This window comes from Vitis vinifera, chromosome 14 (assembly GCF_030704535.1).
Source record: "Vitis vinifera cultivar Pinot Noir 40024 chromosome 14, ASM3070453v1".
NCBI lineage: Eukaryota > Viridiplantae > Streptophyta > Magnoliopsida > Vitales > Vitaceae > Vitis > Vitis vinifera.
The window spans coordinates 7,289,390-7,295,389 of record NC_081818.1 but is presented as its reverse complement, the minus strand read 5'-3'; positions in this window follow the sequence as shown (position 1 = coordinate 7,295,389).

The following is a 6,000-nucleotide window of genomic DNA, read 5'->3' as shown; positions in this document are numbered from 1 at the left end:
CCATAATTGCTAACTTCCAATTTGGATCATTTAAAGCTTTCTGAATGAACAAATAAGTGAGAAATTTGAGAGGTACATGCTCTATGGTTATTAGAAAGTTTTTGGTAAGATAAATTCTTAGCAATAAGATGATTGATACATATTCAAATTCCTTTCCTTATAGCTATAGGAGCATCAAGATCTAAAGGCTCATTGTTAGAAGAAATTGGAGATGAAATATGAATAGATTACATGGAATATTCAAAGGACCATCTTTTAGAGATTTTGGTTAATTCTATATTAGAGTAATAGACAAATCTACCTAAATCAAAGGACCATCTCTAAAAGATTTTGGTTGATTCTGTATTATATTAATAAGCAGATCTTTACCTTTTTTTTTTATGAGTTCTAATATAAATTAGAAGCTCATAATTTGGAATTGTTTTGATCATTTTGTAGTATTTCTCCTTCTATTTGTGATACATCTACACTTGTCAATGGCTAGCTAGAATTTCCTTTATTTCCAATATCTTGAATAGATTTTTCCTAAGTTGGTGTTTTGGAAAGAATGAGAGAAAAAAACTAGAAGAAGTGGAATTAAAAAGAATTGTATTAGGTAGAAGAAAAAAAATGTCCCAAAAATTGTATTTTTCTCTCTTTTTCTCCCCTTGGAGATTATTTTTGCTAAAGTAAGATCAATTTTCCAAAAAAGAGACATCCATACTTCCATGTATTTTTTTGGTTTGAGGATTATAACACTTTTTATTTGGAGTATAACTTATGAAAACACATTTTTCAGCTCTAAGATCAAGTTTAGATCAAAATTTGTTGGTTATGTGAACAAATACTATGCAATAAATTTTTTTTAATGCCAAATAAGATTGTATTCTAGATTCTAGAAAAGTTTTTTTGAGGCACTCTAAAGGCGTGATATATTTTAAAACTCAAGTAGGCATCCTATTAATCAAATAGGATGCTATTAAAATAGCTTCTCCCGAAAAATAATTTGGAATATGCATAAAAAACATTATGGCATAGGCCACTTCAAGTAAATGTTCATTTTTCTCTCACCAATTCCATTTTGTTGAGACATGTCATGACATGCAAATTAATGTTTGATACCTTTTTCTTTCAAAAAATTTCTCAAGCATTCATTAAAATATTTCATTTTATTATTAGAGTGAAGAAGACTAATTTCCACTTCAAATTTTTCACTCATAAAAAATGCCTAACATAATCGAGTGTGATCATTTATAAAAGTCATAAACCTTTTTTTTTTAAATAAAAATTTGTAGCCTTTGGAAGACCTTAAACATCACTATGAATCAAATAAAATGGTTTTGGAGCACGATAAGGTTTTGAGATATAAGTAGTGTGATGACTTTTTGATAAATGACAACTCTCACATGAAAAGATGAACAATCCAAATTTTTAAATAAAGTAGGGAATAAATGTTCAAGATAAGTAAACTAGGATGTCCTAATCTAAGATGCCAAAGCATTTTTTGTTCATGAACAAAAAATGAACTAACTAAAGCCTTGAGTTTTTTTTTTTTATTATTATTGAAGAGGTTGTAATCAAAATAGTAAAAACCATCTATCATCCTAGAATTATCAATCAACCTCCTCGAGCTTTGGACTTGAAATTCATAATGAGAATCAAAAGAAAGTAACTTGTCAACTAGAATATTTGGACAATTTACTTAAAAACAAAATATTACAAGCAAGTTTAGGGATATAGAGGACAAATTTAAGATCTATATTCTCTAAGATTTTTATCAAGCATTTTCTTGCAATAAGTGAGAAATTACCATCGACAATTCTAATTTTTTTTCATCACTAGAACAAGGTGAATAAGTATTAAATAGTTGAGAAAAATTGGTCATATGATCAGATGCACCTGAATTAATGATTTAAGAAGTAGAATCTGAATAATAAAATATCGCATTGGAGTTATAACTTGTTTGAGAAAGAGAAACACAAGGAATACCAAATGAGGGATTGGACTTTAGTAGTTTAAGAAAATGATGAATCTACTCTTTACTAAAGGGACTCGTCTCAACTTCATTTGCAAAAGGAAACACATGATTGGATTTGTCACCAAGGTTGTTGTTTTTGTAATTTGCTGATTTTCCATGAATCTATTTTTCACGTGCGCCCCCACTCAATTGGCGAGACTCGCTTTTTATTGGTGAAAAATTAATTTTGGAAAAAAGTTGGAGTTGCCATTTATTTTATTTTTATTTTAAAGGGAAAATAAAATAAGAAAGAAAAACCTTGAAATGTGACTCCATAATTTTTGGAAAAAGCATGTCTTTGAAAAACCTGAGTCTAGGTCCGGGGATCAGGTTACCTATTGGAAAGGTACCTCTAAAAGGTAGCACCCCTTTAAACCCTATAAAGGTCTCTACTGACTAAGTTGAGGGAAACATGACAATTAAATGGTTGATCATGGATACCTAAGTAAGCAAGAGGTTTTAAAAAAAATAGTATGTCAAGCAAGAAAGTCTGATCATAGGAGAGAGTCAAAGTGCGTACCTGAATGACTTCTCAAGCGTTATCATGAAACATAAAAGTTAATATAGAAATACATCACACAACATGTGCTTTTGTCAAAGATAATCAAGCAAGCATCAAATATATATCAAGGTAATCAAACAGGATGGCAAGCATGGGCATAGTACACAATGACAATCATATTCATAGGGTTTAGAAAGTGGGTATTAGGGAACGTACTTGGATGGCATAGATAATTCCTAATGCGCTTCCTCAGGACATGGGGGGTTAAATAATAAATAGTAAAATAAGAAATCCTAACATACGTATCTAATTGGCATAGAAAAAATGATCAAAGAATACGAAATCATCAATTATCACACACATCTTATATGCAATTCCAAAAAAATAGATAGATATGATTACGACAAATAGCAAGGATAGTAGCAAAGATAAGTTTTGAAAAGATTTTCTTATGTAGGGGTTTCACCAATTCCCCAATTGATTTACACGAATTTAGCCCAGAATTATCCTATTTATGTGGGACCACAAGCTTTGATTTGTGTCTGATTTAAAACCAAAATTTTCGTTAAAAACAGATAAAGATGCAAACCAATAAAAAAAATGGTTGCATATTATTTTAAGAAAATGGGGTTTTTTATTCTAAGAACTCTAAATGTACTTTTTAAAATAGGTTTTTATAAGGAACATTTTGAGAAAAGTATTTTATTTTAAAGGGAAAGACATTATTCACAAACAAACGATTCGCAAAGATCAAATATAGGCAACCCAAAATAAAAACAAAATCACAAAGTAAAATTTTCTCAGTAATCAACAAAACTAATAAAGGTGAGGGTAGAGACCAATCTTCATGATTTTTCAATGACCTCTAAAAATTAAACTTCACAAAAAACTATCAAATGAATAAACTAAATGACTTTAGATCAGATAAGATTAGAAGATATTAATCAGGAGTTAAAAATGGGGAATCGAACACAAGAGAATAATAAAAAACTAATATAAGACTAATTAAGCTGATTAACTAAAATTTTAGAGAAACATATGAACTAAATTATGATCAATTCAAGAATGAAAATTTATATATTTAAGATAGAAATAATACAACTTAAGATCAATTAAACAAGTTATTTAAAACTTTGAAAAACATACAAACTAAAAGTGGATCAACCAAGAAATAAAATTAATAAGTTCATAATATGAAAATGACATGGAACCAATTAACTTAAACAACTCAAGTCCTAAAAACTCATGTACTAAAAAGATGAATAAAAAATAAGATTAATATTTAAAAACATGAATTCAATCGCATAGGATCAATTAAACTAATAAATTAAAATCAACGAATGCATTTAAACTAAAAACGAATTAAAAATTAAAGTAATTGGAATTAAAAAAAACACAGACTTTATCTAGCGTGATTATTTAAACTAAAAACAAATTAAAATCCAACTAATTAGGATCACTAACACATTCAAATTAAATCATAAGCTAAAACTAAATTAATCCAGAATTAAAAAAAATAAACTTTATCTCTCAAATTTTTTTAACTAATAAATTCAGATGGACAAATACGTTTAAACTAAAAACAAATTAAAATTGAACTAACTAGAATTAAAAAAACACAAACTTTATTTTAACTTTCATATAAATTAAAATAAACTAGCATAAAACTAATGAATTGCAATCATAAAAGAGAGACATTTAATCCAATAAAAATAAAAGATTGTAAGAATCGAGATTTAAAAGAATTTATCACAAACAATTAATTAAATCAATAAACTAAAAATCCAAACTAAAAAAAGAAATATTGTATCGAAAACCGAAAACTAACCTGTATTGTGTAGGAAAAATACTCTCTTGATCAGCTCAATTAGTGTTTGAAGTCCTCTGCTGCTCCCCAAAAAACTCTCGTGCGTGTCCTCTTTGAAAAAAATTCCTCTCTCTACCAAAGAAATAAAATTCCTCGCGTGTTCTCTCTGCCAAAAAAAAAATCATCCCCCCCTTCCCCCCGTGTCTGTCTTCTCTCTTACTTCTTCATCAATTTTTAGCCGTTGAAGACCCTCGTCAAATGCACATATATTTAACAGAGAATTCAGTCACTCCACTAACAACATGGAGTCATAATTTCCTCCACTATTCTGCCATAATTTTCAGCTCACTTATCAATGCTCCTTCACCAAATTTCCAACACATTTCATTGTGAATTTTTAGCCATGAAAAAAGCTTCCATTCACAGCCACAATTCTCGTGTGTCCACCACAAAATTCAGTTTTCAAGAATCCACCTTTTGCATGAAACTACCATCAAAGGAATTCTCCATATGCAACCATATATTCCGTGATTCATCCATTGAGATTTATAAATTCAAGGCCATTATCTCCATTAAGCTATTTTAAAATTCATCCATGGAGATTTATAAATTCAAGGCCATTATCTCCATTAAGCTATTATAAAATTCATCCATGGAGATTTATAAATTCAAGGTCATTATCTCCATTAAGCCGTTGTAAAAGTCATCCATGGAGATTTTATATGCAAGGCCATTGAAACCTGATTGGAATCAAGTAATTAATATTCACAAAGTGGCTGCCCATTCTCCATTAGAATCAAAGTGTTAATACGGCTGAAAGTGAATGAAAGTCTTTCCCTTTAACCAAGGCATCAACACGGCTGAATGTGTATAGAATCTTCTTCATTAAATCAAAGCGTCAACACGCGTAAAGGGGATGAAATTCCTGCCCGCTTTGATGGAGATCTCCCCTCCTTCCCAGAATAATGTAGCTGAGTTCCAACCCCCCACCTCAAAAATCTGATTCTAAATGTCTCCGACCTGTTGTGTGTGTAGCTCTCCCAATCTGACTTGTGCGTGTGTTCTTGGAAAATCAGAATTGTACGTGGACTCCTTCATGCGACTGTGGAGACTTCCTGAAGTGGTGTGTGGCTGTTGGTGCGTGGTCCCCATGCTTGAGATTCAACTAAAGCACATGCATGCATGGATTCCTTCAATGAGATATCCTTAAAAAGATTTTCAGAGAAGTGATGCAAAACTTGTCTAGTCCTCGCTCACTGCAAGTCTTAGGGCCAGAAAGTCAAGCATGGCCCATCCTGTACCTCCCTTTCCTAGCTTCATCTTGGCTTCGCTCGATCATGAAACTATCTCACATCCGGCTTTTTTTTTCACTATTTACTATTATCTCATTCATGCACCATACATCTTATCTGTAATGATAAATTCAGAATTCAATCTGTTGTTTCAATCTTAACCTCAATGATTGCTGGTTGATCCTGAACTTCATGCTTATTTGCCCTTTGTGCAGCTCTTATTTTTTCTTGGATTTGGTGCACATATTTTACTACTATAATATGGATCTTGGGAGCAGGCTTACTTGATGAGGCTACATTAAAACTTGACCTTTTTCTCGGCTCGATGGAGATATTTCTAAGCCTTTTGTAAGTGGACGGTATAGAGAACAGGAATGGAAGATTTCAATATTGGCTTCCCACA